We start from the raw sequence: 12017 nt of genomic DNA on the forward strand, positions 1-12017 counted from the left end.
TTTTTCATTCCCCAAACCTGAAAATCTGCTTCATCGTGTTATGAAGATTAATATTACAAAAAACATACGTAAAAGCAACCAGTAAAGTCAAGGGCACAGAGTAGGCACTCAGCAAATCTTGCTTATTTTAGTAAGAGGAAACAGAGGTTCAGAAGTATTGCTAGAAGATTGAGAAAGAAGCTGAGCACAGTAACACATGTCTGTAATCCCAGCAGCTCGGGAGGCTGAGGCAGGAGGATGGCGAGTTCAAAGCCAGCCTCAGCAAAAGCAAGGCGCTAAGCAACTCTGTGGGGCCCTATCTCTAAATAAAATACAAAACAGGTTTGGGGATGTGACTCAGTGGTCAAGTGCCCCTGGGTTCAATCCCCGGGACTCCCCTCCTCACAACAATATAAAAGAATGCAAAAGCAAGAGAGAAATATGATAGGGAACCAAAAAAATAACCCTGTCTGTCTGTCTGTCTGACTGTCTTCTGTGGGGTCAGTTGTAGATGAGAGGGAAGTATTTCTCAACTCACAATGCAGGTTTCCAGAAAGAAAGCCTTTGGGTCTATTTGGATAGTACTACAGAGAAAGCTGCTTCATTTTAATAGCTCTGTCTGTTTTCCTTGCACATCTACTTCTGGAGCCTGTGTTAAGTCAGTCAGTGGGTTCAGTCAAACCACAGGATCACATTTAAAGACATACAGCCTGGAAACCAGCGTGATTGACACCAATTAGAATATCATATTACATCCCTTCATGAAAATGACTAAGAGGAATTGTTTTCTTAAATATATCAAAACATTTCTTCCAATCTCTTTGTCATGATCTCTCACACATCTGCCAGCTGCCCCAGGGTCTTTGTATCCCCCTAATCTGCACTCTCAACCCTTACCTTTCCCGCCATTTTTTGGTAATGCATTGTGAGTAATAACTTATGCATGCACTTCCTCAATGCTCAGCATTTCTCTGAACATTAAAAAATGCTCTCAAACTACTCACATAACCAATAAATCAAAATGCATAAATTAATACAGCAAATTTCCCTAAGTCAAGATTGCAATCCTAATCTAACCCTTCCAAACATTCACCTATAGTCACAAATATATTATTGTTTCATAAGTGTTTTAACACTCTAAGAGATAATACTCAGGGTAATGTGACTAATAAAAAAAAAATCAGTACATTTTCATTGAGTAACAAGATTGCTACTATTGTGGAAAAACTCCTTGTTTTAAAATGCCAAATTCCCCACATGCCATCACAACCATCTCATACCCATAGACTATTATGGAGAAAAATCTCTCTTTATATCCTTCCTGGCACAATGGACTATGCAAGGATGATGTCAGCGATTGTTTGCTGAATTGAATTTTATATTTGGAGCTTCCCTCAAAGCAAGGGCATTATTTTTTCCACGTTTTAGACAAAGAATAGAGACATAAACAATTTCAGGCATCTTGATTTTCCTCAATCCATCGGAAAACACAAGTGTTCACCCTGAAGTCAAAGGGAACCTTCCTTCCCAGTTAGAGGAGGAGGTGGGCCAGGGCCAGGCTTGCTAGAGGCCAGCAATGCGAGAAGAAACAGAAGACAGAAGTGATTCATTGGCGTGGGGATCACTCTTCCTAGGTGGCCACCATGAAACTCCGCAGTCTGGGTGGTTTCCACAACAGACATTTATTTTCCCACAACGTTGGTGGCTGGACATCCAAGATCAAGGTGCTGGTGAGGCCTCAGCCTGGCTTGGAGCTGGCATCTTCTCACTGTGTCCTCATGTGGCCTTTCCTCTGCGGGCATTGAGAGAGAGAGAGAGAGAGAGAGAGAGAGGGGGGGGGGGGGACGAACAGTCTCTGGTGTTTCTCCCTCTTCTAATAATGACCTCAGTGCTCTAGGATTAGGGCTTTGCCCTGAGGATTTCATTTAACCTTAATCACTTCGCTAATGTCTCTGTCTCCAAATACAGTTGCGTTGGAAGTTAGGCTGCAAAATATGAATTTGGGAGACACACTTAAGTCTATAACAGGGTACAGCAATACATTGGAGGCAGATCCCTTGATGGCAGCAGGACTGTATTGATTGGCTTTCTGTGGCTGTGACAAAATACCTGAGACAATCAACTTATAAGACAAAGGGCTTATTTTAGCTCATGGTTTTAGAGGTTTTGGTCACTTGGTCACGATGCTCTGGGCCTGCAACAGCACAGTACCTCATGGTAGTGGGAGTGCGTGGGGCAGGAGGCCTGATCACCTCATGGTGGCTCGTAAGCAAACCAGAGAGACAGGAAGGGGCCAGATCCCAGGATTCCCCTATGACCTAACTTCCTTCCACTAGGCTCTATCTTCTCAAGTTTCCACTACCTCCCAACAGCACCCCTGGGAGCCTCACCTTCAATATCCAGAGACAAACTATTCAAGATCCAAACTATAATGATGACCATCCTCAGTCCAGTGGTTCTGGGATCCTCTTGGTGGCAGATTCCTCACCCCTCATGGGTGGCACTGACTTAGAACGTCGAACACCACCCGGCAGATCATAAGCGAGGGGTTAGGGACTTTGTCCCGGTGTTCTTGATATCCAGCATAGCCTTTGCTTTGCTTGTCAGTTTACAAGTAAACTGAAGCGAGTATAAACATCCAAGAGGACCAAATCATCGTCTTTGCCCACCTTCAAAACGGAACTCTCTCTTCTGATGGTTCTTATCATTGCATGGCCTGGTGCAATGATAAGAGCTTCCATTTGGAATCAGAAGTCCTGGATTCAAATCCTAACAGTTAACAGTGTCTCACAAACCCCCAGGGGACTGCCCCCTCCCCTCCCATCCCTGTCCTTCCCTCCAGCAGTGCTGGTTTTCTGCTTCCACTCAAAACCAAGGAGCACGCTCCCACCCCAGGGACTTTACAAGAGCTATTTCCTCTGCCTGGATATTCACCTTTCTGCACTCAGTGCTTTACTTAAACACCACCCCTTCCAGAAAGTTCTTCTCTGACTATGCCTCCACCAAACTCTACCCACAGCTTCCTTTCCCTTTATAACCTGGACCACCCTCTGATGCCACTGTATATACTTGTTTATGGTTCACAATGTTTATTTTCCCACAATGGATTGCAAACTCTACAAAGGCAGGCTCGTTAGTTGCTACATCCTATCCCTTCTCGTCCCTCAGACAAGAAGGCGAATAAATATTTTGAATAAACTGAATGAATGACTGTGAGTGCATAGGGCACTTAACCTCAATTTCTCCTCCCCGACTTGGCTCTTCCTTACTCAGGTCCTGCCCTGGGTAGCCTCTGGCCTGAGAGCCCTATCCTCAGTGGGCCCTAGACTTCCAGGTAGAGTCCAGAGGTGCATTGGCCTGCAGCTTCTCCAGCCATCCAGTTCTCGCTTCAGACAGCCAGGGAGGGACAGGACTGCTGTATAGGAGAGGCGCCAGCTTCCCTGGAATCACTTCTCAGGTAATCTACAGATAGTGTGCGTGAGAAAGAACGGAGAGGCTCTGAGCCTGCTAACATCTTAAAGGCTCAGAGCAAAGTAAGAAAGGGCAGGGGAGTGGCCTTGAAGAGGAGAGGTGGGCCAAAGACAAAGCATAAAGAAAACTGCCTGGGCCATATCTGCCCAAGATTAAAGTGTTTCTGGGATTGAGCAGAAGACCACAGATGAAGCACAATCTCCGGAAGGAGCCCAATGGCAGTGCAGAAAGGAAGCGATGGAAAGCTTGGTGAGATACAGGCTTGTTTACTGCTCTGTCCCCAGTGCATGGCAGTTCGTCAGGTACTCAGTTCATGGGCAGCTGCATTTGAAGAGTACATTGTAGGTGTGTGCCCTGGGGGCTGAGACCTAGCCAAGGCAGCACGTTGGAAAGCAAATGAATGGAGACAGCATCAACTGAAGAAGCTATTTTACAGACGCATCAGTGATGAGGTAGAAAGTCAGGCAGCCATGGGGGTCACAAGGTAGGGGAACCTGGGCATGGTATTTAATTCCTTTGGACCTTATTTTTCTTGTTTGAAAAAGAAAAGTGGGATCTGGCGTGGTGGTGTGTGCTTGTAATCCCAGTAACTCAGGAGGCTGAGGCAAGGGGATTGCAAATTCGAGGGCAGCCTCGGCAATTTAGTGAGTTCCTAAGCAACTTACTGAGACCCTGTCTCAAAATAAAAAATGAAAGGGGCTGGGGATGTGACTCTGTGGTACAGCATACCAGGGTTCAAGCCCTGGTAACCTCACCCCTCAAAAAAAAGTAGGTGTAATTCTACTTACTTTGTAGATCACATCTTAATTATATGCAAATTAGCATGTGCCCAGCATGGCCCTGGCACATGACAAACTACAGGAGGAGCCGGATGGCAAGAAGCAAGGCCTCAGTAAAGAGATGGGGTTAGGCAGGGAGAGAACAGTCAGGCGGCAGAGAGGATTCAGGCCGGTGGGCAGAGGGAAGCAGAGGAGAAATGAGTGGTTAGAAAGAGGCCTGGGGGAGGTCGAGGAACCAAGCAGAGGGGGCTCTGTAACAGGCAATGGCCCGGGAGGAGCAGTAGGAGCAGGAGGAGGACAGGCTCTGCGGGCTGCATTTACCCTTCTGTAGGGGACCTGGGGAAGCCCTGCGCCACCTGCGTACCACAGTCGTGCTGGACAGACTCAGGGTGATTCAGCCTCACAGCAGATACACAGGTCTCAGCAGGATGCACTGGTTCCTTAACACAAGATTCATCAGGCTCAGGTGCCTGCTGGGGAGAAAACGGAAGCACAATAAATGCAGCTCATCATCAAAAGCAGGAAAGAAATGAAGCAATGGGAAAGTCATTGGATGGCAGGGTTTATGTTAATTGGAAATCAAATGTTTGGTGCACCAACTGCTCTCTGAGAGACTTCTTGACTTTGTATGATGGGGAGAGAAACCTTGACGTACATTATGTCAAGCTTGTTCCAACTGTGTAATGTCTGATTCACTTGGTTGATTACTGAATTTGCCATCAGGTTCTCAGCGTGCTCAGTAAAATCTCTCATACCCTCATCTTGGACGTTTTCTCCAAAGGCCAACATGCCTCCTAGATCATCGCACTGTGTTATGCTGGACTTGCCACCTAGAAAATTGGCATGAGATGCTGCAGCTGCCTAGTCTCAACTGCCCATTCACAAATCCACAGGAAACTTTGTTATCACTACAGCTTATTTAGCACTTTGATCAGAATGTGTATGTAATATAGAAAGAGGTCATTTGCATTTTTCAGTACCATTCTTTTGTGGGGTTTTCTAGAGCCTATATGATGTGAGATATCACCACAGGCTGAATAATGCAGAAACTGATACGCAAATCCAGGTGTCCTCCAAAAAAGAGAACTGCAAAAATGGAAAGCACATCATTCCTCTTATTTTGAAAATATAATTTAAAAGCATTTTTTGTTAGCATATGATAGACTTTTTTTGCTAACTAAATAAATGTTTTCATTAGAATTTTAGGATAAATTTTAGTTTCTAATGCATAAATTGATCAATAGAACTTACATGAACAGAAACTCTTTGGTTCCTCAAGAACTTTTAAGAGTGTAAAGAGGTCTTAACACCGAAATGAGGGTAAATCGCTGACCTACTTTGCCTGAGATCACATAATCGCCCTTTCTGTGCATTCTCTTTGGTCTTCATTCTCTTTGGTCTTTCTGTGAAATACAGCCTGTGATCTCCAGCTTACAGAGGACAAAACCGAGGCTCACAGAATACCCACCTCTCTGTCGAGAGACGAAACTCTGGTAGGACACGTCCTCTTTTTGTGCTATAACCACTTTTCTGCATAGCTTCCTTAACAACACCCATTGTAGCAAAAGGAAGTTTCATGAATCAGAGAGAAAACTACAGTAACCAGAGATTTTGCAAGAGGCAAACGTCTCTCCAACGCTCTCTTAACAATATTCTGTGTTACTTGGCCTAGGGAAGGAAACAATTTAGTTCAAAAAGAGATAATTCCACCCCTGGCTCAGCCCTGGGCACCAGCTCTGGGCTTTGCAGTATGCGCTGCGCTGGGTCCCCCGGAAAGATTGGGGCGTTGCTTCTGCACAGCGCCCTCTGCTGGCCCCTCTCTGTCCAGCCGCGGGTTGGTCCAGCCTGGCCGCCTCAGACGCGGCTCCCCTTCCTGGGGAGAGCCCCCAGGCGCCTGGCGCATCTTACCAGGGCTTGGGGATCCCTCTGGCCACAACCAGGCTTTTATACCAGAACACGAGGTCGCCGTCAACAGCTAACCCTCCCCGGGCCCCGGCCCTGATTTACAGCTCCATTTTTTTTCCTGCATCATTTTTCACACTAATAACCACCCTCCCCATTCTTGTCATTGGAGGAGGAAGCCTGGCAGGATCTTTGGGACTCACACAAGCCTAGATGCATCCACACTCTGCCACGTAGCTCCGCAAGTTACTTAACCTTCTGAGCCTCGCTCTGGTCTGTTATAACGTGGAAATGCTAATATTGTCCTCCTAGGGATATCAGGAACTTGAAGTGAGACATTACAGAAGAACTTGGCACAGGGCTGACAGGTGCTGGTTTCCCGTAAGGTCCCCTTTCTCCTCTGGGCTTTGGGAGGAGCCAACCCACTGCAAAAGGAGTCACAGCCACCACGGATGGCTTTGGGCTGCAAGATTCCTTACCATACCCTGGTTTCCTCCCAGTCCACAGCCATTCAGCTCCCACCACAGGCAGACACTCTCAGGACATAGAGCTGAAGGAAGAAAGTTATGCTCTTCTCTCAAGGAGCTAACACTTCAGTGCAGTGGCTCCCAACCCTTTCAAGAACGTTTCTGGGATCAGTCTTCCCTTAAAAGACTTTGAAAGTGTTATTTTTTTAAAGAGTCGGTTTAGGTTCACAGCAACACTGAGTGGAAAGCACAGGAAGTTCCCACCTACCCCCAGATTCTTCTATCATCATCCTACAACAGAGTGGCACATTTGTTTCAACTCATGAACCTCCACTGACTCATCATTATCTCCCAAAGTCCATAGTTTACACCAGGATTCATTCTTGTGTTCTACATTTTATGGGTTTGGACAAGTGTAAGATGATTTGTTCCCACCATTAAGACTTTTGAAAAGGCTAAACTGGATTTTTCTTCTTGGAGGACATGCACCACCATTTTGGCCCAGTTAAATGCCCATGGGGAAATGGGGAGCATGGTGGATAAGTTCTCTCCAGACTGATGGAGTCATGGAGCCAGTGACTCATCCCAGGGACTCTCCGACATTGGAGGACCTGCTTTGATTGTCCCTTAGGATGACTCCTGCTTCACAGTCAGGTGTAACTAGGACAGGAAGCAGATTGCCCAGAGCTTTTTCAAAGAAGGGGCACTACTATAGATAAAACAGTGCTCCCCCGGTCCTCCACATGTCCATGTCTTAATCTCTAGAACCTTACATGCCAAAAAAAGATTTGCAAATATGATTAAACTTAGAAATTTGAGATGAGGGGGTGATTCTGGATTATCTAAGGGGCCAATGTATTCACAAACTCCTTTTAAGTAACCTTGGGAATTGTGAGAGAGAAGGAGACGTTAGGACAGAAGAAGCAAGGGACAGAGTCCATCAGAGATTTGAAGATGCCAAGCTCTTGGCTTTGAATATGGAGAAGGGGGCCAAGAGCCAAGAATGCAAGCAGCCTCTAGAAGCTAGAAAAGGCAGGGAAATTGATTCTCCCCAAGAATCTCTAAAAAGGAATGCATTCCTTCCAATATCCTGTTTTTAGCCCAGTGACACAAGCATTGGACTCCTGACCTCCAGAAGTGAGAATAAATTTGCATTATTTTCAGCCACTAAGATTGTGGTTGTTACATCAACCACAGGAAACTTATACAGGCTCAGAGAAGGATAGGCCTCTAGGGCTCAGTGCATTCCCAGGTGGTCAGGACATGAAGAGAAATCCACTGGTGAGAAGCAGGAGCTTTGGGGGGCAGCAGATGGAGCTTTGGGGGCAGCAGCAAAGGATGCCTGCTAAGCTGTGCCAAGGCCATTGAAGGCCTTAAGATGGTCTCTGAGGCTAAGGGTGACTCATGACTAGGTTGACCAGTATGATTAGCTGTGATGGCCACAAGGAAGAACCCTGTTGTCATTGACCTTGGGCCATGCAGAGACTACCATTGCCAAAGGAGTTAAGTGGAGGCTGAACAATGGCGGACATCTTCATTGTATTCCTGCAGGCTGGGGCTGTGCTAAGTCAGTGCCCTCCTTATCCCATTAAGTCTTCACAACTCCAGGAGACATATATCACTCTAATTCTTACCTTATTGGTAAAGAAACTGAAATTTTCAAAGGTCAGTTTTGCCCATGTGCAAAAATGAGCTCAGACTCAGGGTTTCTATACTTAATACCTCTTTCTTCCTTTTTTTTTTTTTTTTGTACTGGGGTTTGAACTAGGGGCACTTGACCACTGAACCACATCCCCAGACCTATTTGGTATTTTATTTAGAGACAGGGTCTCTCTGAGTTGCTTAGCACCTCACTTTTGCTGACTTTGAACAAAATCAATGGTTAAAGAATGAATATGAGCTTTGGTGAGATTGAGACTTGTATTCAAATATAGTCCTGCTGCTTTTGCCCTTGGTGAGGTCACTTAACCCCTGTAGGCCTTTGTTTCTCCTTTGTACAATAGAGAAAGTAATATGTCTAATATATATATCTACAGAGTAATACATTTCCTCTTTAGAGGAAACAGAGTGGGATATTGAAAGCAGGATTGGGAGCCTGACTACCCTGCTTTTGAACCCTGGTTCAGCCACTAATAAGGTGTGTGACATGAAGCAGCATGTTTAATGTCTCCAGTTTTATCTGAGTACAATGAAGCGAGTGGTCTTTGTTTTGCTTATTGTGCCAGTAGCTTTTTGTAAGGGTCAAAGGGCACAGAATACTAGCACCTGGGCCACAGACAGTGTTGGAGTAGGCCTGGAGCAGGACTGAGAGGAAGTAGAGAGGCTTGGACTAACCCTGGGTCACTGGGTAGTTCAGTTCCTGTCATTGCTGTCTTTGTCCACGGTGGGAGGGAAGCAGCTCGTGCCAGAGACCTGACGGAGGACTCCTGAAGTGGGGGGCGGGAGGGCCCCTGTGGGTGGGAGGTATCATGTCTGGTTACTGGGAAGGGCTGGGACTACAGTGTCCCTTGAAGGACACAAAGAAAATCGGAATCTGCTGCTCTAAACAGGCTGAGCTGTGCTCAGGCAGAGTGCCAGAAGTCAGCACCAGGGGGAGCCATGTGAGCATTCCAGCTTCCTGTTCTCCATTTTGGACCCAGAGACTTAGAGAGAAGTACCAAAGACAAATTCTGCAGATTTTGGTCTCCATCCCTTAATGGAGTATATTGGAGCCAGAAATTAGCTATTCATTATCATTAATACATTTCTCTTCATAAACTTGGATTTTTACATTTCAGTGATCCTCAAAATGAGACACCTGTGGCACTGAAATTATTGTTTTCCTTATATAAGTGTTTATTTATCACATTATCCTATTTGAAGTGGTTATTCTCATTCCTCAAATTGAATTTAATTAATTTTCATATTTCAAGAGCTTGATAGTTGCTAAGCGTATCCACTTGGCCAATAGCTCCCTAAAACAATCTGTTTTTCCCTCTTGCATTTATTTGCATCCTAAAAGCCTATATTTACTTCTCTAGAGTAAAACTACTCTGTATGCCAGGCCACATTAACAAATTCTCTGGAGGGAAGAGAATTTTCTAGTAAAACACAGCCCAAGAATTTGTGGCAAACAGATGAACGCTAAGAACCGCGCTTGAGCTGATGGCGGGGAGAAGACAGACAGCATTTGTTATGCCAGATTCATGGGACCCCAATAGACCTCCAGGAGCCGAATACGATGCAAGCACACAAGAATCTTTATTGCAAGCTCGAGCCTGGACTCACAACCGTTTCCAACACAGCATTCCCAGGGAGTGAGTCCCGGTCTTTGTCCAGTGAGATTTTATAGGTTTTGGGGGGATACTCTATGCGTCACAACATCACACAACAAATCATCCCATACCAAGGGAAAATTAAACAACAACTCTTAACATTGATTAGCACATTCACTGGTGGGAACAAGTTGGGTAGGGGTGATTGGCTAGTACAAGAAGGGGGTTCGTTTGAACTGACTGGTTTAGGCCATGAGGTGTGCACGTGCTAAACCACATGGTTTCCCAACATGTTATCAACCACCATCTGGCATCCCAGGTATTTTCCCTGTCTTATGTTGATTGGAGGTTGCTAAGGGGGTTGCTATGGGTCCTCACCTAGCCTAACTGAGTCAGGGACACCTGGCGCTGCAGGTCTCTCCTGTTATTTACAGACAAACAACTCAGCAGGGTGGGTATGTACTAGGAGTGCTCTGTGGGTTTTTCCAAGGACAAAGGTCACAGCCCCTTCCTTAGGACAGGCCTTGAGGTAGAAGCTGCTGTTATTTATTTATTTGTTTTTTAAAAATGGAGCCACATTAGTTTCTCACATTCTATGCTGGAGACATGCCTTTCCCTTTGGATTTGGGAAGGTGGTCTGGTCTGCCAGACCCCAGAGCAGAAGCAGTTGCAAACAGCCTTGACCTGCTGACAACTTCACAGCTGCTTTCCACTCTGTGGAGCCTAAACACAACCCGTTTGTCCAAGGAAACTTGCAAATGGCTTTTCCACGTATGTTTTCTGGTGGCCTTAGAGGAAGCCCGTGTCTGGGGATGTTTTCATGCTGATTTGGCCATTTCAGATCTCCTGTTCCGGATATGTTAGTCAGCTTTTCATCACCATGACCAAAATACCGGACAAGAACGACTTAGAGGAGGAAAGTTTATTTTGGCTCATGGTTTCAGAGGTTCCATCCTGGCTGGCTGACTCCCTCCGTCTCTTTGGGCCTGAGGTGAGACGGGAGCATCAGGGCAGAAGGGCATAGTGGAGGAACGCAGCTCACCTTATGGTGGCCAGGAAGCAAGAGAGAGAGAGGAGAGAGAGAAAAAGGAAGTGGCCACGGGAATGAGGAACACTTCCAGGGCACACCCCCAGTGACTCACCTCCTCCAGCCACCCGTGATCACCCCATTAGTCCATTCAAACTAGGATGGACTGAGTAGGTTACAGCTCTTACAATCCGGACAGTTCACCTCTGAGTCTTCCTGCATTAGCCTAGAAACATCTCACACTCAGAACCTAACACAGGGAATGCTTCCTCCAGGGCTGACTGTGACCTCGGGCTCCATCTGGGAGAACCTGGCCTGATTAGCCATGTTTTATTTTTATCCATCAACATATATAGGAGCTTTTATTTTCTGAATGGCCCGAGAGTGTTGTCAGAAAGTGCTTCCAAACAAAAGGCCAGGGCTGGGGTTGTGGCTCAGCGGTAAAGCGCCCGCTGAGGCGAGGCCCTGGGTTCGACCCTCAGCACCACATAAAAATAAAAAAATAAAGGTATTGTGTCCAAGTACAACTAAGAAATAAATATTTAAAAACAAAACAAAACAAAAAAACAAAAGGACAGGCCAATCACCAGATTTATGTGATACATAGACTATCTTATGACATTATTATATGTGCCTCTAGAATTTAGTGTCTTCTACACGTGCATACTAACAGAGACAGGGCAGAAGGGGCAATTTCTTGCTCAAGCAAGATTCTCCCACCAACACTCTATAACCTGTAACCAGTGCCATGATCAATCAAGTTAAAATTATAAACCAATATTATTTTTATACTTACTCTGTGCTTGTCAGTTTCTACCAAAACTGAATATGGATACCAACTTTCCCAGGTTCCAAAGCACTTCCACCTGCATTATTTCACTTGATTGATTGTCACCACAGCCTGGTTTTAAAGTAAGAAGTGTAAAGATCAGAGGTTAAGCAAATACGCCAGAGGTCAGGGAGCTATTAAATAGATGATATTGGAATCAGCCAGCAAATGTTGCCAAGGAACATCTGCTGTGTCTTCTGTTAGATTATGTCTTTTGGGAGCTCAAAAATATTGAGAATTTGTGATAATTATAAAAAGACTCATTATTATCTTAAAAGATGACTGGGCCTTACCCTAGGCACTGTATCA

General features: G+C 45.5%; 1 long non-coding RNA gene across 1 annotated transcript; it reads right to left on the bottom strand.

Moving 5' to 3' along the window:
* Nucleotides 1–1336: 1336 nt before the first annotated feature.
* On the bottom strand, nt 1337–9065 carry LOC144365151 (uncharacterized). Its single transcript, XR_013423381.1, has 3 exons — nt 8933–9065; nt 2370–4702; nt 1337–1771 (listed from the first exon to the last, which is right to left on the bottom strand). It is a non-coding gene; the product is annotated as an uncharacterized LOC144365151 (long non-coding RNA).
* Nucleotides 9066–12017: the final 2952 nt, after the last annotated feature.

The sequence above is a fragment of the Ictidomys tridecemlineatus genome, chromosome 6 (assembly GCF_052094955.1).
Source record: "Ictidomys tridecemlineatus isolate mIctTri1 chromosome 6, mIctTri1.hap1, whole genome shotgun sequence".
NCBI classification, from domain to species: domain Eukaryota; kingdom Metazoa; phylum Chordata; class Mammalia; order Rodentia; family Sciuridae; genus Ictidomys; species Ictidomys tridecemlineatus.